Raw genomic sequence first — 26,935 nt, 5'->3', positions numbered from 1 at the left:
TCACACAATTTCATCAACCCATTGCTCTCTCTCTGTCTCTCTCTCTGTAGGCTATTTGATGGATCGTTTGGCCATTGCTGCAGCAATACTCGCAGTGCTTTCTCTTTCACAAGAGCAGATTTATGGAGATGGAGAGTGTGATATTTTCCATGGAAGTTGGGTGTATGATGAATCCTCCTCTTTATCAAACACCCAATTGCCCGTTCATTGAGAAGCAGTTTGATTGCTTGAGGAATGGTCGACCTGATCATGACTATCTCAAATTTCGATGGCAGCCCACTGCCTGCAACTTGCCACCGTAAGTAACCCTTCACTCTTCCTATTCTTTTATCTTGATTTCTTATTGGGATAAAATATGGGGTAAAGGACACACATGATTCCCCGACTATTTATTATGTTTTAAACTTGTCATTTTATATTAAAAATAGACGACAATATGAGTTGGACTTTAACATGCTGACTGAGATACGAAAAATTTGATCTCATAATCTTAAACGACTATAATATCTCAATCAACATGTTAACGTCCAGCTCAGATGATTTTTTTTTAAAAAAAGGACTTTTGAAAAATAAAATAGTTAGATACCATTTTGTAACTTTTAATAGTCAAGAGCCGATTGATCATTTATGTACTTTATCCTAAAATATATATGGAAAGTATACATGAATTAATTGATAATTCTTGAGTCTTTTTTGTTGTTATAATCGATAAGTTTTCTCAATAAAAGTGATACAAGTTAACTTATTTCTTGGGGACCACTAACTTTTTATATAGACTAAATATTGGGTCAATCTTTAGTATTTATAACTTTGTCTCTCATCAAATTATAAATACAACTTATGATATATACACTTTAATTTCATGACACTTTAATATCTATGACACATGTAATATAATTGATAATTTAATTTTATGTCATACTTTATGATATTATTGTATATTATACATATTTGTCCAATTATGAATTTTAGCCTAACATTTACATCTTCATGCATATTATAATAATACCAATGTTAATCGAAATAAAACTCAATTTAATTTTAAAACGTGAGAAAAGATATATTAGTTAATATAAAAGGGATAGAATTTAATTACAGAGTGTAAATTTATTTTAGTTTTACATAATTTAAAATTGTTAGATTAGTAAAAATAGATGACGGAAATTAACAGTAGAAAATGAGAAGTTATTCATTGAAAAAAAGGAGTTAATATCAGCATTCTATTTTTACTCATTCACAGTCCTAATCAATATAAAACTTATACAAGTGGATCATAATCAGTCCTAAATTAGTTACAAGAGAATACTAATATTATTATTTTCTTGTAACCAACGTTACTAAGAGTTAATCTCATCTTTTTATTGTTATATATGAAAACCTTTGTGCTTGTAATTTGCGTGGTTTGCATGAAAGGGACATTAACAATATCAATAAGTGTTTTGAAAACCGAACCGGACCGGCCGTTCAATCGAGAATCGCTGCCTGGTTGGTTCATTCTACACCGGTTAAACCGCTACTAGTAAATTGAAATGAACCGCTAAACCATATATGAACCGTTGGAACTGGATTGGACCGTGAACCGGTTGAAAACCGGTTCTGTTTTTTTTTTCTAAAAAAAATTAAATCAAACGACGTCGTTTGTTAAACGAGCCGAGTCAAACTCGAGTATTGCTGAGCTCAACTCAAAAATTTTAAAAGTAAGCTCAACTCGACTCAAAAACTCACGAGCTAAAAATTATCAAGTTCAACTCAAACTTGAAATATAATATTGAAACTTGAATTCAAAAAGTCTCGAACTCAAAAAAAATTTAGAAGCTCGATTGAAGCCTGAAATTCGAGCTCGATTGAAGCGAAAGAATAGTACTTTAATTTTCTTTTGTATTAACAAATGGGTTCTTTATAGGCAAAGGGAAAGGCTATTATTATCTTGAGTTCACAAATGGTTGTGACCGAAAATTTAGAAACTCATTTTCAGGCTGCGTTTATTGTAAGAAACACTATAGGGATAAAAACGATTAAAGTGTACCCTTCATGCATCCACTCTAGTTTAAAGCATGCTAAATTTATGAGAATATATATAGGTTAGGATCCACGTAATGTAAAACTATTTTAATTTTACATAAATTTACGATCGTTTGATGAGTGAAAATAGATGATTAAGATTAACTTCTTGTTTATTTGAGTGAATATCTTCTCATTTTCTGTTGTTAATATCAATAATCTATTTTCAATTATTTAATGGTTTTAAATCTATGTAAACTAAAAGAGTTTTTCATTATGTAATAGAATCCTATTCATATATATATGAAATTTAAATTGCATAATTTTATCTATTTAAATATTATTTATTATATTTAAACTTTAGAGATTAAGATTTTAGTATTTAGAATTTAGGAAGTATATAATTTAAGGAGATAGACGCATGATGTTAGGTTAAGGGACAAACTTATAAAATTTAAGATGATGAAAATATATTTCAATAAAAATACAAAGAAAATATCTATAATATATATCACTCCGAAATTTTCAGATGACTATTCCCACCTATCTCTCGTTCATCTTTATTGGTGTTCAATTAACTCGTACTATTAAATCTGTTAGGAAGAGTTCTATATATTGATAAAATTTTGGCTGGAAATTCAGAAGATTGAAGGCACATGCATGTCAACTTCATGACTTGATTTGTTTCCATTGGCTTTACTCAACCTATTCTTCATATATCTAAAATCAGGGAACTAAAATATCAAAAAAATATAAAAAAAATCTAAAATACAAATGAATTTGAAAATTTCAGGGCGATTGCCTCCACCGTTCCCTTCCAGTCCATCCCTGATCATAGATCCAATCCTTAATTACGTTTGTTAGTTTGCTTACATTCTAATCACGCATTTCATTTAAAAGGAAAGCATACTTGAAGGATTAGTTTCTTGTTTTGCTTAATTGTTGTGATTGTGTGTATGTAACTTACAAGTTTTCCCATCATTTGCATGACATTACGAAAGAACAAGATATTGAGGGGAAAAAGAGAAGCGTGCACGATATGCGAATACACATGGAACATCTTTGCATTAATTTTTTTTTTATCAAAACAGAATATATTGTTGTTTTCACATCAATTAAATTTTAATTAGGGCTGGATCAAAAGCGAGTGGGGCATCGTTATCCTTGAAATTTTCAACTTAATATTTATTTAATATTTTTTTATATATTTTCAATTGTAATATATTATTTTCTCCTCTAGAATTTATAAATTCACCTCCCAAACATAAAATTTTACGTACGTCGGTGTTTTCAATCTAACGATATTGCTAATGCCAAGTTGGTATGAAAGTAAATGAAGCTTGTTAATGAAGGTTCGATGGTGAAGATTTGTTACGGAGAATTGGAGGGAAGAGCATTATGTTCGTTGGGGATTCCCTGAGTCTGAATCAATGGCAATCGTTGACTTGCATGCTCCACACTACTGTCCCACAGGCACAGTACAAATCTATGACTGTTCAGGGCCTCTCCACTTTCACATTTCCAGTAAGATTAATCTCTCGTTTCAGTATCACCATTATTAGTACCGGATTAGACTCGAGGTAACGAATGTTTGATCAGCAGGAGTACGATGGAAAGTGATGTTCTCCCGTAACGCGTTCCTAGTGGATCTCGTAAGCACACCGACCGGACGAGTTATGAAGCTCGATTCGATCGAAGGTGGCAAGCTATGGAAAGGGGTTGATTATTTGATCTTCTATACATGGCACTGGTGGCTCCACACTGGGAGGAAACAACCGTATGAAATAAATACTCTAGTCGTCGTCGTTGACATTTGCTTGCCCTGAATCTCCCTGTTGTTTCGATTTCTTATGTTTATGGCTTTGCAGATGGGATTTCATTGAAGAAGGAAATCATACACAACGGGACATGGATCGGTTGGTTGCGTATGAGAAAGGATTAAAAACATGGGCTAAATGGGTTGATGCCAATGTTGATCCTTCGAAAACCAGGGTTTTCTTTCAAGGAGTCTCCCCGGATCACATGAAGTAAGACGTAATCTATATTTTACACTGACTTGAGAGAGAGTGATTGATTGTTTAATTAATTGAGTAGCTCGTGAGTGAGTTGTTCGAATTCGATTCGTTCAAAACTCGATTAACGCTTGATTCATATTGACTTGACTCGAATTCGAGCTCGACTTGAGACATTAACGAGTTGAGTCGATCAAGGTCCAACTCGACTCGATAAGTTCGATAATCTTTGAATAATTATCTTAAAAACTTATTCCACTAAAAAAATCTAATTAAATTATTAATTTACTAGTAGATAATAAAATGTTAAATTATTAATTAATAATTATTACTAATTTATTAATTTTTGAATAAACAACAAAATACTAAATTATTATTTAATAATTATTAATTTACTAGATTCTACATATAGATAAAAGTTATGGTTAGCTTAACAAGCAACGAGTCGAGCAAAATTCTATCGAGTTTAACAAGCAACGAGTCGAGTTGAATAACAAAACTTTTTAACAAGCACGAGTCGAGCACTATTCAACTGACAATCAACTCGCTCGATAAGCACCCCTAAATTGGATAACTAAATTGTTGATTTGTGTATTTATGTGTTGGAAATCAGTTCAAGCGATTGGGGTGAACCCAGTGCCAAGAACTGTGAGGGCAGAAAAAGCCAATGCGTGGAGGAAGCTACCCGGGGGTCGACATCCAGCAGAGCAAGTGGTCGAGAAGGTGATTAGCACCATGTCCAAGCCCGTTTATCTGCTGAATATAACGACTCTTTCGCAGCTAAGAAAAGATGGCATCCATCGGTGTTCGGGCACGGCGGCCACAGAGATATGGACTGCAGCCATTGGTGTTTGGCCGGCGTTCCTGATACTTGGAACCTACTCCTATATGCTGCTCTCATTCAAAGCTAAAATCAATATTCCAATCTTATTATCATTATAGTAAACATCCCTCTTCCTCACCAATATACATAGTCCAAATAATCAAAATCTCTCTTCCACATTAAAACTAAAGTCATAAAATTTGTATACAACGATATAGACATTATGACATGTCCTTGAAACTAAATTAATAACCAAATGATTATTAATTACATTTTCAAATAAAAATCGCCATTTTTCATTATCGTAATAACATAAGCCCATTATCAATACGGAATGAAATATTTAGCTCAACACATCAAGCATGTGAAGTAGTACATCACAATGATATCATGTTTCACATCAGAAAGCACATTTACTAGCATACTTGAACATAACAAGTCATCAAATTTCATATTGAAACGTACATTTACATACCTTATATAACCCCCGATTTTTGATATCTATTGAATGAGATTTTTTCAAATAATTTTTTATTTCAATAAATTTTAAGTGATTTTTGATGTTTGAAATTATTCAATTAATATCGGAAATTTAACTTTTCAAACATGATGTCAAAATATTTTTATAAATTTATATCGTGTATTTCGTCATAATTTTGAACACCGAGTGAGTATTCCAAAATTATTTCACATATTGACTATATAGTTAAATAAATTAGTATTAAATTAACGTGTATATTCTATTTCAAGTTAAAGTGGATTTTACCTATACATATATTGGAATATTATATTTTAAACAAGTGTCTCATAATTATTTTGGAATACTAAATAATATTATGATTCGATCTATATATGAATGAAAAAAATACTTATGTACTTAAATAAAAAAGATGATATACTTTAGATATTTATTTCTTATGTAAGTCATGTTAAAAAAATATTTTAAATAATAGATAAAAATTAAATACTTTATATACCTTGTAATCGCTCTAAATTATAATAATAAAGAAAATATTAGGCCTTTCCATGATTTTAAATTAAGGGATTGCCCACTTTCATAAGTATCATCATTTCTGCTCTTATTCATTAGATTTCAGGTAGTACTTTAGATTTGTTTGTGACCCACCATTCGGTAGTGTAACACCTCAATTTAGGAGCTAAATTTTAGAAATTATAAAGTGATGAATTTAATTGGTATTTTGGAAGAAATTGAGGATTAAATTGTAAAATTTAAAGTTGGCAGACCATTTTATAAAGTGTAGGAAATTCAGTGGCTAAACTCACAGTTTAACTATTTTTCTTTAGAAGAAAAATATAAACCCCTTCCCCGTACGCAGTTTCCAAATTGTTTTCCAGTTTCCCTTCTCCTTCAACCCTCCTTTCAACTCCGATCTACTCGTCGTCCGACCTTCGATCGACGAACCTAAACCACCATCGTGTTCGTTGTCGACCGATGAACAAAACCCCTCAAACCTTTAGTCGTGAATCGTCGTCGTTCGTCGTTAAATTCAGTTGGAAGCACCGTCGGTTTTAACTCGATTTCAGTTGGTTTTTCGTCGATTCACGTCGATCCAGCCATCCGTTTTCGACACCTCCCGCACCATCGTGTTCCTTACATCGTTCCGAGTCCACCGGTGTCCTCCATTTCTCCGTCGTCGTAGGCGAGTGGAGGGGTCAGAAAGTCAAAGTTTTCGATGTTTCGAAATCGAGCTCTTCTCTGTTCAAAATTATAAACCGAGCTTGGTAAGTGTCTCAAAATGCCTTAAAATAATTTTTAGGAATTTTTTCGACACTGTATCACTGTTCACGCACCGCACGCGCCCCCACTGCGCGTAGGGGGTGTTAATTTTTTAATTAATTTCTGTTATGGTGACATTTGTGTAAAATTCGAGTTATAGTTTTGTAAATATTTGTAGAAGGTGGCTAATTTTGTAATTAATTTCTTTTAGGGTGATATTTGTGTAAAACGGTTTACTGTTGACCGGCGTTGACCACTGTTGACCAGAACTTTGACCGGCGATGATCGGGCGTATAACGACCTTTGACTTTGACCGGGTACACATATCCTAACATTTTTTGACGTCCTGAGTTCGATTCCGCAGTCCGTTTTTTGAAATTCACACCCGAAAGCCTCGAAATTTCCAGTCAAACCCGTTGACTATGACTGAAAAGTTAACATTTTCAAAAAGTCAGATTTTATGTTTTGACGTCCCAAATCTGTTTTTGGGGTCCGTTTCGCCAAATTTGAACCCGATAAGTTGGTTTTCACTGATTAATCACTCGATTCGATCCGTTTTTCGGAATTAAGCCCCGTTTTTTATGAAATGTTTATTGTTATGTATTTGAGGAAATATTGAAAGTTAAATTAAAGATCAAGGGCATTCGAATGAAATTTTTATGGTCGATTAGTATGGCACATAAATTGAGGTAATACTTTACTACCTCTTTATGCTTTATGGAACATATGGGTATTGGTAAATGCATGAATGAACATTTTGGTCACAGTTGGATTTTTAATTAATTCATACACTCGATATGAATACGGTAGAAATTCGGTAATTGAATACGACTTGGATGATTAATAAAGGAACTGATGGATTGTTATAATTACATTATGAGTTCTGCGATTAGTGATAAAGGAATTAGTATGGATATGTAACATATATTTATGTCATCAAAGGTTAAATGTTAAAGGTAATTGGATGAGAAATTTATGAGAATACTCTGGTAGGGTAAAATTACGAAATACCCTTATGCTGTAAAATGACAAGAATGGCCCTGGAAGTTGGTTAATAACTCTGGAAAGATATATTGAGCTGATGAAACTACTTATGTATGGAAAATACTAGTTTTCTTTAGGAAATCTGGATAACCTATTTCTAAACCCAAGATGGCTTGTACATGATTAGAAGTTTGATAAGGAATTTTTAAAGTTTAAAGATTATATGGAAAAGAGATAAACCCTAGAATCTGTGAATTATAATCATCTTTGTTAGGAGTTTTAATACCAAAATTATATGGTTAAGAAATTATGAAATTACCCTTGAGAGGGAAAAGTAACTCGAATTGACCCTATATGGAAAAGTACTCAAGAAGCATGCCTAAATCGATGAATTAATTGTTTCATCGTTAAGTTATACGTTTATACAAAAATTTCTGATAATCCGTAAATCTCCGAGTGATGAGTAAATACATGAAGAATAATTTATCGATGGTGCTCTTTAAACAGAATTGTTCAAAATGACTGAAATAATGATAAGTTTGAATCCGATAATAAGACCAGACAGAACGAAATATTGAAATACCCTAGATCTGTAAAATGACCAAAATACCCTTGTAATAGAAATGACTCAAGAAATCACCAAGCTGAGGAATGATTGGATATCCTCGAGCTCTGAAAAGAATGGAATGAAACTGAGCACCAGAATGACCAAATACCCTTATGACCTAAACTAAGTAGAGGTGTTGGATTAATTAAAGAATCCAAATACATGGATGTGGTACTGCTCTTAAAAGTTATGGATCACATATTAAGCCGAGCAACCATGCTAGTATTATATCAGTACCTGAACGACATAGGTGTCACTTGAATGCGTGTTCGTATTCTCAAGTTTGGCTCGATGATAATTTTGGAAGTATTCAGCTTAGTTCAACTCTAGATCGCATTCAGTATAAGAATTTAATATTTGTTAGACAATCACCACGAAGATCAATTAAATTGAACAAAAGTACAATATATCCGAATTCAAAACATCTAGATTACCCTAGAAAACCCCGAAGTAACTGAAATATACTTGACTGCAAATGAATTAAGTAACCTCAAGGACTAAGGATTAAGTAAGTGATTTGGATGAGTCTGGAAACATTAATGAACATACATGTAATGTTCTTATGGATCATGAACTACAATCAAGCACGTCAGCATTTCATGATATAGTGGAAGCGTGAACATGAAATAAGAAATTGAAAAATTTATTCAGCGAAGATTCCAAAGATAATATATGGACTAGAATTTATGGTATTAAAGTGTAAATACCCTGTAGGACAATGAATTGACCAGTCGACAAGCATTAATTTTGGAGATATTAATCTGAAGTTGTTTGATAATGAAATCAATCGACTTAGACTGTAAATGTCCTGAACTTTCATTTCTTCTTTATCAGATCAGTCACACTATGAATAACTGATGATTCCGTCAGTTATGAACTATTCTAGTAGTGATCTAAATTCTGACATTTATCAGTATACAGAAGATTCGTATTTCTCTGCCTGCTAAGATTATCCAGTACCTATGAATAATACCTGTAAACTCTGGTATGTTTCCTAATCACATGAATATTTTATCTAATTTCTGATTTGAATTCTGTTATGATACCTGGGATGGATTCTGATATGATACTTGACCTGAACTATGTTTTGATTTTTGTTATATCTGTTTACGGACGGAACATGTTTTATTGGGGGTATAGTTAGAGGAATAATACTTGCAGGTTTCTTGGCTTTGTGCTGAGAGCCTTACCGTTTGTGACAGGGTTGAATACTTACAGGTTCCTCGGCTTTGTGCTGAGAGCCTTACTATCTGTGATGGGGTTGAATACTTGCAGGTTCCTTGGCTTTGTGCTCAGGGCCTTACTATTTGTGACAGGGTTGTATGGTTATGGAGAACCTACACATTTTGTTCGTGACGGATGGGGAAATTACTATGGTTTTTGAATTTTTAAAAAATATGTTTTAAAAAGATTTGTATATTTTCATTGGTTTTGAGGGAACACACTAGATAACCTATTCTGATCTCCTGAACCTAAACATCCGAAATATTTCCCTGAACTAAACTTTTACTATCTTTTACTACTTGAAATATCTGTAGGATCTCTGCTCAACATAAAATCTGTAGATGTCTGAACCAATAAAAAAATATGTTTATCTGTATCTGCACATTCTTTAGCATCATCTGGTAGCTCTGTATTATTGAGCTTTCCGAAGCTCACTCTATTACTCACCATTGAAGGTTAAAAGAATTGAACCAGTGCAGCTATTGACATCAATAAGGGAGTTCTTCTGGTGTTACTTGCAGAGTATGGTACATGTGATTAGGGGGCATGTAATTGTATTTTGTTTTATATACGAGTCTGAAAATCTATTTTAAATAAAAGTTTTAAATTTTTGGCATTTTTTACTGTGGGTCGCTCTGATGGCCCTAATGTGACACTTCATATCGGATCGGGTTACCCGCATCGGTCTGAGGGGGTTACATTGAATGGTATCAGAGCTTATGTTTGAGTAAAAAAAATTTAAAAAAAGACTGACCGGTCGAATTTCAAAACTATGTCTGATCAGTACATGTCCCTAGACTACAATCGTACCTCTCTGAGCTGGAACTCTAAGGGTGAGTCTTTATCTGTAATGAGCAAACCTAAGTTTTCATCCGTTATGACTCTATCATTTTATAATGGAATACCAGTAACGATTGTCTAAATTTTGTAAAGTACCACACGAGCCATGTAAGAGTTACTAATCTGAGAAATTCTTACTCGACTCTGGAAATGAAATTGGAATATGTTACTACTCTATAAGCCTATTATCATGATCAAGACTGAATTGATTACTCAAGGAAATTTTCGTTCGGATTCTTTTATTGAAATGGGGGAGAGTTCTGATAAGAATGTATACTCAACTGGTTAAGGATTAGTGGAGGATCCGTATTTCTATAAGAGCTACATGAAAGATATGAAAGAACTTATGGAAGTTTCATTTCTGCAATTATATGACATGAATGAATTTCGAGGACGAAATTCTTTTAAGGAGAGGAGAATTGTAACACCCAATTTAGGGGCTACATTTTAGAAATTATAAAGTGGTGAATTTAATTGGTATTTTGGTAGAAAATTGAGGATTAATTGTAAAATTTAAAAGTTGGCAGACCGTTTTATAAAGTGCAGGAAATTCAATGACTAAACTCACAGTTTAACCTTTTTCTTTAGGAGAAAATATAAAAGCCCTTCCCCGTGCGCAGTTTCCAGATTGTTTGCCAGTTCCCTTCTCCTTCAACGATCATTTCAACTCCGATCTATTCGCCGTCCGACCTTCGATCGACGAACCAAAACCACCATAGTGTTCGTTGTCGACCGATGAACAAAAAACCTCAAACCTTTAGTCGTGAATCGTTATCGTTCGTCGTTAAATTCAGTTAGAAGTATCGTCAGTTTTAACTCAATTTCAGTTGGTTTTTCGTCGATTCACGTCGATCCGGCCATGCATTTTCGACACCTCCCGCACCAACGAGTTCCTTACATCATTCTGTGTCCACCGGTGACCTCTGTTTCTCCATCATCGTCGGCGAGTGGAGGGGTGATAATTCAAAGTTTTCGATGTTTCAGAATCGAGCTCTCCGCCGTTCAAAATTGTAAACTGAGCTTGGTAAGTGTCTCAAAATGCCTTAAAATAATTTTTAGGAATTTTTTCAGGAATTTTCTGACACCGAATCACTGTTCTCGTGCCGTCACTGCGCGTAGGAGGTGTTAATTTTGTAATTAATTTCTGTTAGGGTGACATTTGTGTAAATTCGGTTGTTAGTTTTTGTAAATATTTGTAGAAGGTGGCTAATTTTGTAATTAATTTCTGTTAGGGTGATATTTGTGTAAAACGGTCGACTATTTACCATTGACCTGCGTTGACCGTTGACCATTGACCGGCGTTGACCATTGACCGGCGTTGACCACTGTTGACCAGAACATTGACCGAACATTGAACGAACTTTATCTTTGACCGGTACACCTATCCTAATGTTTTTCGACGTCCTAAGTTTGATTTCGAAGTCCGTTTTCGAAATTCAGACCCGAAAGCCTCGAAATTACCAGTCAAACCCGTTGACTTTAACTTTGACCAAAAGTCAAATTTTCGAAAAGTCATATTTTATGTTTTCGACGTTTTGAATCTGTTTTTGGGTTCCATTTCACCAAATTCGAACCAGATAAGTTGGTTTTCATTGATTAATCACTCGATTCGATTCATTTTTCAGAATTAAGCCTTGTTTTTGATGAAATGTTTATTGTTATGTATTTGAGGAAATATTGAAAGTTAAATAAAAGATCGATGGCGTTCGAATGGAATTTTTATGGTCGATCAGTATGGCACAAAATTTGAGGTAATACTTTACTACCTCTTTATGCTTTATGGAACATATGGGTATTGGTAAATGCATAAATGAACATATTTGGTCATAGTTGAATTTTTAATTATTTCATACACTCGATATGAATGCGGTAGAAATTCGGTAACTGAATACGACTTGGGTGATTATATAAGGAACTAATTGATTGTTATAATTACATTATGAGTTCTGTGATTAGTGATAAAGGAATTTGTATGGATATGTAACATATAATTTATGTCATCAAAGGTTAAATGTTAAAGGTAATTGGATGAGAAATTTATGAGAATACTCTGGTAGGGTAAAATACCCTTATGCTGTAAAATGACAAGAGTGGCCCTGGAAGTTGGTTAATAACTCTGGAAAGATATTGAGATGATGAAACTGATGATGTGTAAAATACTAGTTTTGCTTAGAAAATCTGGATAACCTATTTCTAAACCCAAGATGGCTTGTACAATATTAGAAGTTTGATAAGGAATATTTTAAAGTTTAAATATTATCCGGAAAAGAGATAAACCCTAGAATCTCTGAATTATAATCATCTTTGTTAGGAGTTTTAATACCAAACTTATATGGTTAAGAAATTATGATATTACCCTTGAGAGGGAAAAGTAACCCGAATTGACCCTGTATGGAAAAGTACTCAAGAAGTCATGCCTAAATCGATGAATTACTTGTTTCATCGTTAAGTTATACATTTATACAAAAAATTTCTGATAATCCGTAATCTCCGAGTGATGAGTAAATACATGAAGAATAATTTATCGATGGTGCTCTTTTAACAGAATTGTTCGAAATGACTGAAATAAATTATAAGTTTGAATCCGATAATAAGACCGGACAAAAGGAAAATATTGAAGTACCCTAGATCTGTAAAATGACCAAAATACCCTTGTAATAGAAATGACTCAAATATAACCAAGCTCAGGAATGATTGGATATCCTCGAGCTCTGAAAAGAATGGAATGAAACTGAGCACCAGAATGACCAAAATACCCTTATGACCTAAACTAAGTAGAGGTGTTGGATTAATTAAAGAATCCAAATAAACATGGATGTTGTACTGCTCTTAAAAGTTATGGATCACATATTAAGCCGAGTAACCAATGCAGTGTTATATTAGTACCTGAACGACATAGATGTCACTTGAATGCGTGTTCGTATTCTTAAGTTTGGCTCGATGATAATTTTGGAAGTATTCAGCTCAACTCAACTCTAGATCGCATTCAGTACTAAGAATTTAATATTTGTTAGACAAATCAACCACGAAGACCAAATTGAATTGAACGAAAGTACAATATGTATCTGAAATTCAGAAACATCTAGATTACCCTGGAAAACCCCGAAGTAACTGAAATGGACTTGACTGCAAAATGAATTAAGTAACCTCAAGGATGATGGATTAAGTAAGTGATTTGGATGAGTCTGGAAACGTTAATGAACATACATGATGTAATGTTCTTATGGATCATGAACTACAAATCAAGCACGTCAGCATTTCATGATATAGTGAAGCGTGAACATGAAATAAAGACATTGGAAGATTTATTCAGCGATGATTCCGAAGATAATATGGACTAGAATTTGTGGTATTAAAGTGTAAATACCCTGTAAGGACAATGAATTGACAAGTCTACAAGCATTAATTTTGGGAGATATTAATCTGAAGTTGTTTGATAATGAAATCAATCGACTTAGACTGTAAATGTCCCGAACTTTCATTTCTTCTTTATCAGATAAAGTCACACTCTGAATAACTGATGATTTCGTCAGTTATTGAACTCTTCTAATAGTAATTCTAAATTCTGACATTCTATCGGTATACAGAAGATCCGTATTTATCTGTCTGCTAACATTATCCAGTATCTCTGAATAATACATGTAAACTCTGGTGTGTTCCCTAATCACATGAATATTTTATCTGATTTTTGATTTGAATTATGTTATGATACCTGGAATGGATTCTGATCTGATACTTGACTTGAATTATGTTTTGATTTTTGATATATCCGTTTACGGACGGAACATGTTTTATTGGGGGTATAGTTGGAGGAAGAATACTTGTAGGTTCCTCAGCTTTGTGCTGAGAGCCTTACTGTTCGTGACAGGGTTGAATACTTATAGGCTCCTCGGCTTTGTGCTGAGAGTCGTACTGTTCGTGACGGGTAAATACTTGCATGTTCCTTGGCTTTGTGCTCAGGGCCTTACTGTTCGTGACGGGGTTGTATGGTTATAGAGAACCTACACATTTTGTTCGTAGCGGATGGGGAAATTACTATGGTTTTTGAATTTAAAAAAAATATGTTTTAAAAAGATCTGTATCTTTTCACTGGTTTTGAGGGAGCACACTAGATAACCTATTCTGATCTCCTGAACCTAGACATCTGAAATATTTCCCTGAACTAAACTCTTATTATCTGTTACAACCTGAAATATCCGTAGATCTCTGCTCAGCATAAAATATGTAGATGTCTGAACATATAAGGAAAAATATGTTTATCTATATCTGCATGTTCTTTAGCATCATCTGGTAGTTCTGTATTACTGAGATTTCCGAAGCTAACTCTATTACTCACCATTGCAGGTTAAAAGAATTGTACCAGTGCAGCTAGTGACATCAATAAGGGAGTTATTCCGGTGTTACTTGTAGAGCATGGTACATATGATTAGGGGCATGTAATTGTATTTTATTTTACATAAGAGTCTGAAAATCTGTTTTATTTATGTATACTGATAAATAATTTTCTGAGTTACATGTTTTAAATAAAAGTTTTAAATTTTCCGCTATTTTTATAGTGGGTAGCTCCAGTGGCCCTGATGTGATACTCCAGATCGGATGGGGTTACCCGCATCGGTCTGAGGGGGTTACATTTAGTGGTATCAGAGCTTAGGTTTGAGTATAAGTTTTTCCAAATAGACTAGCTGGTCAAATTTCAAAACTCTGTCTAGTCAGTACATGCTCCTAGACTACAATTGTACCTCTCTGAGCTGGAACTCTAAGGTTGAGTCTGTATCTGTAATGAACAAACCTAAGTTTTCATCCGTTAAGACTCTATCGTTTTATAAAGGAATACCAGTAACGACTGTCTAAATTCTGTAAAGTACCACACAAGCCATGTAAGAGTTACTCATCTGTGAAATTCTGACTCGACTCCGGAAATGAAATTGGGATATGCTACTGCTCTATGAGCCTATTCTCATGACCAAGACTGAATTGATTACTCAAGGAAATTTTTGTTCAGATTCTTTTATTGAAATGGGGGAGAGTTCTGATAAGAATGTATACTCAATTGGTTAAGAATTAGTGGAGGATTCATATTTCTATAAGAGCTACATGAAAGATATGAATGAACTGATGGAAGTTTCATTTATGCAATTATGTGACATGAATGAATTTCGAGGACGGAATTCTTTTAAGGAGATGAGAATTGTAACACCCCAATTTAGGGGATAAATTTTAGAAATTATAAAGTGGTGAATTTAATTGGTATTTTGGAAGAAAATTGAGGATTAAATTGTATAATTTCAAAGTTGGCAGACCGTTGTCCGCTCTTTGTGAGTACTAAAATATGGTGCGGATATGTGTACAAGTATACACAATCGAACAAGTAATAAAGTGATAAGTAGAGTGTCGTCTCCACAGGGAATTGGGCAAATCAAATAGGTTTGTCAAGGCACTTTACTTTGTCACCTAAGTAAAGTTAGTTATGGTATGTACAAATGAGAATGCAGTGGCAAAATGGAATGGATGTGGTGGTGATGGAATAGTGATAGTGTGGTAGCAGATGGATATGTCGTGGCAAATTAAATTGTGATACGTGCAAACAAACAAAAATGTCAATGCAAATAAAACTGCAAATACTAGATTTAATATATATAGGACTTTAGCTTTCTCACAAGTCAAGCAGCAATGGAAATGATTGATGGGAGTCACAAGGAAAACCTAAGTCTATTTCTCTGAATGGTGTTTCTTTTATGCTTACCCTTCCCGACAGAGTCTACTGATGTGCCCTATGCTATCTCTAGTAAGGGACTCGACAGAATAAAGATGCCCTGGCAAAACCGATTGGCGTAAGCCCAAGCAGTGACCCTATTGGTTCAGCTAGTAGGATATGTCTCGGCAATACCTTTTTGCGGCAACTTTAACATCTAACCTATCGTTTATGCACAACTCCTTTTAGTCAAATGAAATCCTAGCCTTATCTCTAAGGTGGATTAGGCCTAGTTACTATCTAGAACCCATTGTTTATGTAGTTCCTCCCTAGCTTCTCTCGAAGACTAGAGATAATTGCCAAGGCATTCTCTCGAACCTCATGAACCCTCATAAGGAAAGGATACTCTCGTAGCTCCTACAACCTTAAGGCTTTAAGCATCATAAATAAAACAGAATAAAACATGAAACAACAGTCATTCATTGAAACAAAAACTTAAACATCCATACAAACTCCCACCAAATAGGATTAGTTCATGGTGGGGTTCGAAATCAAGAAGCACAAAGCAAGATTCATTCGTTCCTTACAACCCAACAACAAAATATGAAAGTAAATACTAAGGGGAGGAGAAAAAGCCTTCAACGTGCACTGCCAAATGCCTTCCTCAGCCACCAAGGACTGATCCCAGCGAACTAGCTCCTCTTGGATGCTTAGAACGCCACTCCCTTCTGCTAGTCAAGGAGAAATGCCACGGCAAGTGGGATTAACGGAGAAAAATGAGACATTCTCTCTCTAAAATTTTAGCTCAAATATGGCTGGAACTAAAGTCTTCTTCAATGTGGCTTCATCCTCTATTTATAGGGGAAAATTAACCCTAGGACTTGTTGTTAACTATCATAAGAAACCCCAAAACCATAGTTAATTTGCTTGAGAGTCGGGCAAAGCTGGCTATGATCCAGCCTGGGTTGCTGGCTTAGACCCGGCATAGTCCCGCTGCAGACGCCCAAGGATAGATAGGATCTGCAGAGCAGACGGCGTGGTCAGCAGGGTCAGCTGTGGCAGCGCTGACCCCTCCAGGCGGATCTTCGAGGCAGATTTCTCGGAAAGTAGGAGACAGCTGGCTGGAAAATATCTTCTTTCACCTTGTGCGTTCTCGAAATGCCAATCGAACTCGGCATTTTCGTTTAGCTCAGCAATCTACTTATGCCACGGTATTTTCTTTCCTCTTTTCCTTGCTTTCAATACCTACACACCATCAGATAAGTACCTTTCCCATAAAGAAGTACCGCAGTAAAAATAAATGCCACGACAAACTGAAATCCACCACATGCAACTAAATGCTTCTAAATGCATCTATATGGTTCTAAATGGGCCTTTAGACATTCAATAACTTAAGTAAAAAGGTACAAAAATGTGACCTTTTACGGAGTTATCACACCCCCAAACTTAAGCTATTGCTTATCCTCAAGCAATGGATAATAATTAGCAAAACAAAAATACCATGACAAGTTCAGAAGCAGAATAGTTATGTGGGATAAAATTTCAGCCCTCAGCATTTGTCTTCAACATGGTAGATTAGTTTGAGAAATCAAGTATCGTCCCCTAGGGCAAGATTCTTTGTGTGGGTTTGTGCGTGTTTGTATCCATTCCATGCTTAACAAACCTAAAATTTTCTACGCAAACTTTCGTAATTTACCATGACATTTTCAAATTACTACTCCCCTTTGTTTTCTTCTATTTACTTCTGCTACGAGGAGAGTCAGCCCATCACTCTACCATCCCACACTCTGGGTGAAAGGGAGCATACCTTCTACCCCTAAGCTAGTCAGGTAGAGTCATCCCGTGACTACTTTCATTCACTCATATGCCATGGCATAGCAGAGTGTCCCTCTACAGATATGCCAAAGCATTTATTTATAACTTACATTTTTTTTTCTTTTTTATACGGGGTTTTCATCATTCAAAGTTTTATGCCACGACATTTAAGAATTCTCTTATAAAAATTTTCTAAGTTTCTCAAGCATGGAAAACATACAATCGTGTATTCAAGGGTTTCAAAGAAGCAAGTCCTAGAGTTGGTTCTATCATCCTCAACCAGTCATGTACATTCTATCCTAGCCATCAGAATTCATCATCATCGGACATCCTTAACTAATTCCTGCAAACTATTCAGGCATTTACTAATGTAATGGCAAATTTATTTTACTAACATTATCATGGAATGATGCGAGAACCCTACTTCCCCCAAACTTGGGAGAAACATTGTCCCCAATGCTTACAAAATCTAAGGAAAATGACAACTACATGCTATGAATGCAATGCAATGCAAGGTACATTGGCTTCATGGTGGTGGTACGGCAGTTGCACGGCGAGTGCGCTTGCGGAGCTTAGCGGGGTTGGAATGTTCGGAGTCAGAAGCGGGTACGGCTGGAGGAGTGCTAGGGCATTCTTGAACAGTTGGGAGCGAGGGCTCCTGATGTTGAGATGCCTTCCTGAGGCGACGTCTGCTAATACGCAATGGAGCTTGCCGTGGCATCTCAAATTGTGACTCCTCGGCTGACTCAGTGGGCTGTGATATTTCGGGGTTGTCTGCTTCCATCGGTACAGCAGGCGGTGGTATTTCTTGATGTTCTTCTTCTAGTGGTTCAACAAATTGGGCAGGCTCCGGGAGATGAGCAAGTTGGCGGTTGGCTTCTCTGTCTACATCGGGCGACACATCATGGATTGGATCGGGATCGACTGGCTCTTCTACTTTAGCTGGTCGGTGACTGTCTTTACTAGAGGAGTGTTGAGCAGCAGTTGGGTCAGGGTTAGGTACTTCTGCAGATGCCTCGGCATCTTCATTCAGTGGCACGAGCTTATCAGGAAAAGTAGGAGTGGTAAAGTTAGTGTGCGGGAGGAATTCCATCAAGGCACTGGTGAGAAATACATCACGTCGTTTGGCATAAGCAAAATAGACCATCAGTTTTTCAAACAACTGCCCAACATGCTCTTGAGTGCGATGTACTGCCTGCTTCAGGGCGTTTGAAGTTGCCCTGGAATGTGGAGATGGTGCAGCGCGAGATGTGGTTGCCTCGTGTTCCTTTCCTTTGGCTTCCTTGTAGCCCAACAACATAGGTATTTTTGCTTTGTTGAGTCCAGCAATTCCCGGCAAAATCTCATCAAACATTTCCTCTCGAACCTTCTTTTTCTGGCATAAAGCAGTGATGAGATTTGGGAATACCAAGGCACTTGCTTGTCTCTTTAGGCATAGATGAGCATGTTCTACGATAATCTTCCCTACATCGATGGGTCGTCCGGAAATGATCGAGTGCAGCAAAAGCATCCGCTGGCATGATACGGTTGTATTGTGGGAGGTTGGCAAAAGCTTGTGCTTCATGAAATGGTTCCATAATTTGACAAGGGGGAGCAGTCTATCCCTATCCACTATTTTTCGTCTCAGTTGCTGATCGTTCAACTGAGTATCGGGAAGACACAGGTCTTCCAGGATGCCTTGGTAAGTTTCGTTGTCAGCTTTCTGGGCGAAGCTTGCATGGTGGTCATCGATAACCTTTTCGTTTGCCACCCAAAATTTTACTCAACTTCCTCAACACGCCTCACGTGCCTCATACGTGGAATTTCCCTTGCAAAAATTAAAATGAGAAACATGAAAATAAAAGCGAAACAAAAATAATTTATGTACAGAAGTAAGTTAGAGATGCCACGGCATCCCTAAGATGTCGGACTAATGTCAACGTCATGCAAAAGCAACGCCGACTTGTCACAAGCAGGTAGGACTCCTTGGTAAGCCTTTAGGAGCTGGCCATTGACTTTAAAGATGGATCAATCGTCCATGTTCTTAATATCAACAACGCCATAAGGGTAAACATGGTTAACCTCAAATGGTCCTGACCAACGTGACTTTAATTTGCCTGGGAAGAGTTTGAGCCTGGAGTTGAACAACCGAACTTTTTAACCCACATGAAAATGCTGTGGCAAAAGCATTCTGTCGTGCCACTTTTTGGTTTTTTCTTTGTACAGCTTGGCATTTTCATATGCTTGCACTCGAAACTATTCCATTTCATTTAAATCAAGCAATCGTTTCTCCCCAGCAAGTTGTTCGTCGAAGTTTAACTTCTTGATTGCCCAGTATGCTTTGTGCTCTAGTTCAACGGGAAGGTGACAGGCTTTTCCATATACCATCTTGAAGGGCGACATTCCCAAAGGTGTTTTAAATGCCGTCCTATATACCCATAGTGCTTCATCGAGCTTGGGGGACTAGTCTTTCCTTCGAGGGATCACCACATTCTCAAGGATTTGCTTGACTTCTCTATTGGAAACTTCATCATGTCCATTCGTCTGCGGGTGATATGCCGTGGCAATCTTATGTCGCACTCCATATTTCTGTAATGCCTTGGCAATCAGCTTGTTGTCAAAGTGAGTGCCCTCATCACTGATGATGGCTCTAGGGACTCCAAAGCGAGTAAATATGTTCTTATGAAAGAACTTGAGCACCGTCTTTGAGTCGTTTCTTGGCGTAGCAATTGCTTCGACCTACTTTGAAACGTAGTCCACCGCAAGCAAAATATATAAGTCTCCAAAGGAAAATGGGAATGGTCCCATGAAATCAATGCCCCAAACATCAAAAAGCTCAATCTCCAGAATATTTTGCAGCGGCATTTCGTGTCGTCTGGAAATATTTCCAGTGCGCTGGCATCTGTCGCATGCTTTGTAAAATGCGTGGGCATCTTTAAATAATGATGGCCAATAGAAACCTGACTGGAGGACCTTTGCAGCAGTCCTCGAACCTCCAAAATGCCCTACACAAGTTGATGTATGGTAATGGTGTAGGATATTATTTTGCTCTTCTTCGGGGACGCACCGTCGAATCATTTAATCAGCACATTGCTTGAATAAGTACGGCTCGTCCCAAAAATAGAATTTGGCATCATGAAGAAACCTCTTTTTACCCTGGCTATTTAGTTCATAAGGAAAAACACCACTAACAAGAAAGATAACTAGGTCAGCGTACCACGGAATTTCCATGGCATATAAAATTTTCTCGTCAGGAAATTCTTCTTTAATATCAAAAATGTCATGGCATTCTGAAATATTTTCTAGCCTAGATAAATGGCCTGCAACCTGATTTTCAGTACCTTTCCTATCAATTACCTCTAATTCGAATTCTTGCAGAAGTAATATCCACCTAATCAATCTAGGCTTGGCATCTTTCTTGTTCACTAGGTATTTTATGGCTGAATGATTAGTGTGAACTATAACCTTGGTGCCTATCAAGTATGGCCTAAACTTGTCAAATGCGAATACCAAGGCAAATAATTCTTTCTCAGTGGTTGTGTAATTTAATTGTGCATTATTTAAGGTACGACTAGCATAATATATGACATGAAAGATTTTACCTCTACGTTGCCCCAGCACAACTCCCACAGTAAAATCACTTGCATCACACATTAATTCAAATGGGGCCGTCCAATCTAGGGGAACTAAAATCGGTGCAGAGATAATATTTGCTTCAGCTCTTTGAATGTGCCATGGCATTTCTGATCGAACACGAATGGTTGATTCTGTTGTAGCAGGGTGCACAAGGGCTTGGATAATGTTGAGAAATCCTTGATGAATCGTCTATAAAATCTGGCGTGTCCAAGGAAACTCCGAATACCCTTGACAGAATTTGGTGGGGGGAGCTTTTCGATCTTGGCTTTATCAACTTCAATGCCCTTCTCAGATATTTTATGACCCAAAACAATACCTTCTGTCACCATGAAATGGCATTTTTCCCAGTTTAGCACAAGGTCGGCCTCTTCGCACCGCTTCAGTACCTTTGCCAAATTGCCGAGGCATTTTTTAAAATCGTCTCCAGAAACAGAAAAATCATCCATGAAAATCTCCAAGAAATCCTCAACCATGTTAGAAAATATGGCTTGCATACAGCGCTGAAAAGTTACCGGGGCATTGCAGAGTCCAAAAGTAATTCTTCGAAATGCATACGTGCCATAGGGACACGTGAATATTGTCTTCTCTTGGTCCTTTGGTGCAATGGCAATCTGATTATACCCCGAATACCCGTCCAAGAAACAATAAAATGCCTTACCAGCAAGTCGATCTAGCATTTGATCGATGAACGACAAAGGAAAATGATTCTTCTTGGTGGCCTTGTTAAGCTTGCGGTAGTCCATGCAGATTCGCCACCTAGTGACCGTGCGAGTAGGTATCAACTCATTATCTTCACTCGTCACTACGGTCATGCCTCCTTTCTTTGGCCCGCATTGAACGGGACTCACCCACGAATTATCCGAAATGGGGTAAATTACTCCAGCATCAAGCCATTTGAGAATCTCTTTCATCACAACTTGCTTCATGGTTGGATTTAATCTTCGTTGTGGCTCTATGGAATTGCCATAGCATTCTTCCAGCAGGATTTTGTGCATGCTGATTGTTTGACTTATTCCCTTGAGATCTGTCATCGTCCACCCTAACGCTTTCTTATGCTGTGACAAAACACTTAACAAACTTGATTCTTGGTTAGGAGTTAGGGCAGAGGAAATAATCACAGGCAAAGTTTCATTACTACCCAGATAAGCATATTTAAGACGTTGTGGCAAATTCTTAAGTTCTAGGGTAGGAGCATGCTGTAATGAGGGCTTGGGAGGAACAAATTCTTTGAAATTAAGAAGTTCAAAGTGTGTACCTGGGCTAGCTTTAAGGAAGCTAGCCTGCTGCTCATTGGAAGAAAAATCATTAGGCTCTTCGGCCTTTAAGTATTCAAATAGCCTCTCGTTCTGGTCCAGCTGAATGAAATTATCTTGGCAAAATTGATCTGCTTCTTTTTCAACTGTTGTATCTACTTCAAAAATACTTTGGCATTCTTCAGAATCATCCATGTACTTGAGAGATCGGAAGATATTAACAGTGACATGTTGATCGACCACTCGCATGGTTAGCTCACCCCTCTCACAGTCAATGAGAATTCGACCGGTAGCTAAGAAGGGTCTCCCTAGTATGATAGGTGCTGTGGCGTCGACCTCACAGTCCAGAATCAGAAAATCGACAGGAAAAACGAACTTGTCAACCCGCACGATGACATCTTCAATTCTCCCTTCAGGATGCACATGTGAATAATCAGCTAATTGCAAGATGACCGAGGTGGGTCGCGCATTTCCTATCCCCAATTTTACGAAAATTGACTTAGGCATCAAGTTTACACTTGATCCAAGGTCACATAGTGCCTTCCCATCAAATTTATTTCCAATCGAACATGGATTAATAAAGTTGCTCGGGTCATGTCTCTTTGGTGGCAGCTTGCTTAATGATGAGCAAAATTCTTTTTCCGTGGCAATTGTTTCGTACTGCTCAACCTTTCTCTTCTTGGTGACAATTTCCTTTAGAAATTTAGCATATGTGGGCATCTGCTCCATAGCTTCCAGAAAAGGAACATTGATCTGCAGTTACTAAGAATGTCAACAAACTTTTTAAACTGAATGTCTTCGTTATGCTTCTTCAGTCTTTGTGGAAAAGGAGGTGGGGGTCTGGCTTCTTGTACTGACGGGGTGCGAATAGAAGTTGCCGTGGCATTTCTATTTGTCCCTTCAGCTTCTTTACTTGATGAACCCTCAGATTTATCCTCTTCCTTTGGTGCTTCATCCTGTACTTCTTTATCAGCTTGACTGATTGTAGGGGGTGAATCATCCTTCGGTTTTCCCCCAAACTTATCTTCGACATTAATTTGTGTACCACTTCGGAGAGTCAGCACACTGCATTTCTCTTTGCTATGAGGTTTCGTGACTTCAGTATCACTCGGCAAATGTCCTAGTCTGCATTTTTGTAATGTCGCGGAAATCTGACCTACTTGACTCTCCAATGCCCTTAATGACAAACTATGGCTCTGAAGTAGAGCTCATTGATTTTTGATCGAGGTCGAATGGTCTTGCAGTATTGTTTTTGTTGTTGCAATGAATTCTTGCATCGTGGCCTCCAAAGAACTAGTATTTGATGAAGATGACCCTCCCTTGTTTTGATTATGACATGGCATATTCGATTGATAGCCCTGGGAATCATTAAAATTCTACTGCCGAACTGGTTGATGGGCATTGCTGGTTCCTTGATTTCCCCATGAAAAATTTGGATGCTGACGCCATCCAGGATTATAGGTATTGGAATAGGGGTTGTTGTTACCTCGATTAAAATTCCAACAAAGTTGATGGATTCTTGATTGGTTGGGCAATCACTCTCATTGTGATTGCCTTGGCATAATAAACATGCTGAATGGGCTGCCTTCACTTCTCTCACCTCAATTGGCCTTTGCAAATTCTTTAACATATTGGTGATAGCAGCAAGTTGGGCTGACACGGCATCCTTAGAATCTAGCTCGAGAGCTCCATGTGATTTGCGTCTGAATCCATGCCTAGTAGAGGGAAACTGATAATCATTGGTAGCAATCCTATCCAAGATGTCAAATGCCTTTGCTGGTGATTTATCCAGTAACGTCCCATTTGCCGAGGCATCTAGCATCATCCTCGTGGGAGCGTTTACTCCATTGTAGAACATCACCACTTGTGTCCAATCTTGAAAACCATGGTTTGAGCACTTGCGAAGCAATGCCTTGTATCGATCCCAACACTCATGTATCGACTCGTCATCAGCTTGACGGAATGAGGCAATGTCGTTCCTAAGTTGGGTGTTCATGTTCGGAGGATTATACCGCAGCAAAAAATATTTGCACAAATATGTCCATGACTCCATAGAACCCGCTGGAACGCCACTTAACCATACCCTTGCTCGGTCATGCATGGAATACGGAAAAAGCTTTAATTTCAGAACATCTTTGTGCACCCCTTGCTGGCGAAAAAAATCGCACACCTCCAAGAAGTTACGAATATGCTGCCTGGCATCTTCATTTGGCATGCCCCCAAACTAACCTATAGAATTTAGCAAATTGAACATGACGGGTTTCAGCTCGAAGTAGGCTGCCTGAATATCGGGTGCCACAATTCCAGGATTTAGATCTTCTAGGATCGAGTTTAAATGATCACGAATGGCACGAGGCCTAGCTGCATTCCCAGCATTTGGATTTGCCTCGGCATTTTGATCACCCTCATTGCCAATGCCTGATTTCCGAGTTGGTATATATTGACACGTTGAGCTCTTTTTCTTTGTCTAAAAAAAACCTTACAATTTCATGATCAATAGGCTCCAATGGCTCTTCAGGGTTACTTCTGGTCATAAACTCGGAAAAATCTAAAAAATAAAAGAAAATATAAAGTAAAGATAATTCAAAAGAAAATATACACAAGTAAAATAAAAATGCTATGACAAATCAATTTAACTTCCAGTTGCCAAGTTCCCTGGCAACGGCGCCAAAAACTTGTATGCTCTTTGTGAGTACTAAAATATGGTGCGTATATATGTGCAAGTATACACAATCGAACAAGTAATAAAGTTATAAGTAGAGTATCGTCTCCACAGAGAATTGGGGAAATCAAATAGGTTTGTCAAGGCACTTTACTTTGTCACCTAAGTAAAGTTAGTTATGGTATGTACAAATGAGAATGCAGTGGCAAAATGGAATGGATGTGGTGGTGATGGAATGGTGATAGTGTGGTAGCATATGGATATGTCCTGGCAAATTAAATTGTGATACGTGCAAACAAATGGAAATGTCAATGCAAAATAAAACTGCAAATACTAGATTTAATATATGTAGGACGTTAGATTTCTCACAAGACAAGCAGCAATGGAAATGAGTGATGGGAGTCACAAGGAAAACCTAAGTCTATTTTTCTGAATGGTGTTTCTTTTATGCTTACCCTGCCCGACAGAGTCTACTGATGTGCCCTATGCTATCTCTAGTAAGGGACTCGACAGAATAAAGATGCCCTGGCAAAACCGATTGGCGTAAGCCCAAGCAGTGACCCTATTAGTTCAGCTAATAGGATATGTCTCGGCAATACCTTTTTGCGGCAACTTTAACATCTAACCTATCGTTTATGCATAACTTCTTTTAGTCGAATGAAATCCTAGCCTTATATCTAAGGTGGATTAGGCCTAGATTCTCTCGTAGCTCCTACAACCTTAAGGCTTTAAGCATCATAAACAAAACAGAATAAAGCATGAAATAACAACTATTCATTGAAACAAAAACTTAAACATCCATGCGAACTTCCACCAAATAGGATTAGTTCATGGCGGGGTTCGAAATCAACAAGTACAAAGCAAGATTCATTCGTTCCTTACAACCCAACAACAAAATATGAAAGCAAATACTAAGGGGAGGAGAAAAAGCCTTCAACGTGCACTGCCAAATGCCTTTCTCAGCCACCAAGGACTGATCCCAGCAAACTAGCTCCTCTCGGATGCTTAGAACGCCACTCCCTTCTGCTAGTCAAGGAGAAATGCCACGGTAAGTGGGATTGACGGAGAAAAGTGAGACCTTCTCTCTCTAACTTTTTAGCTCAAATATGGCTGGAACTAAAGTCTTCTTCAATGTGGCTTAATCCTCTATTTATGGGGGAAAATAACCCTAGGACTTATTGTTAACTATCCTAGAAAACCCTAAAATCATGGTTAATTTGCTTGGGAGTTGGGCAAAGCTGGTTGTGATCCAGTCTGGGTTGCTGGCTGAGACCCGGCATAATCCTGCTACAGACGCCCAAGGACAGACAGGATCTGCAGAGCAGGCGGCGTGGTCAGCAGGGTCGGCTGTGGCAGCGCTGACCCCTCTAGGCGGATCTTCGAGGCAGATTTCTCGGGTAGAGATCTCGGAAAGTAGGAGACAGCTGGCTGGAAAATATCTTCTTTCACCTTGTGCGTTCTCGAAATGCCAATCAAACTCGGCATTTTCGTTTAGCTCAACAATATACTTATGCCACAACATTTTCTTTCCTCTTTTCCTTGCTTTTAATACCTGCACACCATCAGACAAGTACCTTTCCCATAAAGCAGCACCGCAGTAAAAATAAAATGCCACGGCAAACTGAAATCCACCACATGCAACTAAATGCTTCTAAATGCATCTATATGG

At 37.3% G+C, this 26,935-nt stretch overlaps 1 pseudogene; it reads left to right on the top strand.

Moving 5' to 3' along the window:
• Positions 1–4,975, top strand: LOC120140261 (annotated as a pseudogene).
• The last annotated feature ends 21,960 nt before the right edge of the window (positions 4,976–26,935 follow it).

This window comes from Hibiscus syriacus, unplaced genomic scaffold, assembly GCF_006381635.1.
Source record: "Hibiscus syriacus cultivar Baekdansim isolate YM2019G1 unplaced genomic scaffold, ASM638163v2 tig00110783_pilon, whole genome shotgun sequence".
Lineage (NCBI taxonomy): Eukaryota > Viridiplantae > Streptophyta > Magnoliopsida > Malvales > Malvaceae > Hibiscus > Hibiscus syriacus.
This window is presented reverse-complemented; position numbering and strand designations above follow the sequence as displayed.